Source organism: Myotis brandtii, unplaced genomic scaffold, assembly GCF_000412655.1.
Source record: "Myotis brandtii unplaced genomic scaffold, ASM41265v1 scaffold486, whole genome shotgun sequence".
Lineage (NCBI taxonomy): Eukaryota > Metazoa > Chordata > Mammalia > Chiroptera > Vespertilionidae > Myotis > Myotis brandtii.
The window spans coordinates 652,166-653,543 of NW_005368569.1; positions in this window are offsets into that span (position 1 = coordinate 652,166).

Sequence of the window (1,378 nt, forward strand, 5' to 3'; positions counted from 1 at the left end):
TGGACCCGGTCGCGACGGTTCCAGCAAAGGCACCGAGAAGGCGACGCCGGGCGGTGCCAGCCGTAGCGTGTTGGACCGAGGCCGGTTCTCGGGGACACCGAAGACCGGCCTGAAGCCGCCTGGCTTAGCTCAGGCATCACTTTCTCTGGAAAGGCCGCTCCTTTGGCCCGGCGGGCGCTCGCGTGCCCAGAGTTGCCTGTACCCCTGGCACCGTTCTCTGCGTTCGGAGCCTCCAGGGTTCGCGCCTGCGTCCCCCGCTACACCTGGGGCCCGGGAGTGCCCTGCCGGGTGCCCCTAGCGCGGGCGAGAAGGCGTTCTTTAAATGTTTGTTAAATGAATAAATGACTGTGAACTGGATCTTGGTGGTTCATAAGTCCATGCTCCACCACTGAGCCAGGGAGAGCAAGGGGGTGGGGTGGGATGTTAAGTGCCAGGTCTCCTGTGCATTTCAAAAGGCTGACATGGCTGAGTAGAGAGGGGGCCAGGCCAGGACAGACATATAAGGGGTTGAAGAACCTTGGAGGCTGACCCAAGAGACATCCCTGAAAGCAAGGAGGAATTTTAGGATGGAGGGCGGTCACACTTCCCTGCCTTTCCTCTTACGTCAAGCATGTCAAACTCAAAGGCTAACACGGGCCAAATAAACAAGGTTTAAGTTTATGTGGGCCGCAAAACAACAAAAGCTTCAATTTTCATAGAAACGTAGGTTTATTTCGATAGAGACATGCTGAATACAAAGGGCTGAAATAAATGAGTCATCGTTAACATAATATAATAGAACATTTTAATAAAAATTAATATTTTTTCTTGAACATTAACTTACCAGACACTGAATAACTGCACAAATTAATATGCGTAATGCAAATAAACCTATTTTTCTTGTTCTCCGAAAGCGAAATATTTCCTGTTGCACACACCAAACAAATCAGTACAAGGCAATCGGCTGCTAAAATATTCGCTGCTAGTATTAGCGGACAGAAATGGTGCGCCTGTGCATAGGGTGTGTAAGGGGGAAATGAATGCAACACGATTATAGTAATCAGTCATTAGCGAACGTTGTAGTTCATTATTAATAACTAGAGGCCCGGTGCACAAAAATTTGTGCACTCGGGAGGGTGGGGAGGGGGGTCCCTCAGCCCGGCCTGTGCCCTCTCGCAGTCTGGGACCCCTCGGGAGATAACGACCTGCTGGCTTAGGCCCGCTCCTGGGTGGCAGAGGGCAGGCCCAATCCCTAGGTGCAGCCCCTGGTCGGGCTCAGAGCAGGGCTGATTGGGGAGTTGGGGCGCCGCCCCCTGTCATGCACAGAGCAGGGCGGATCGGGAGGTTGCGATGCCACCCTCAGTCACGCTCAGGGTGGGGCCGATTGGGGGGTTGGGGC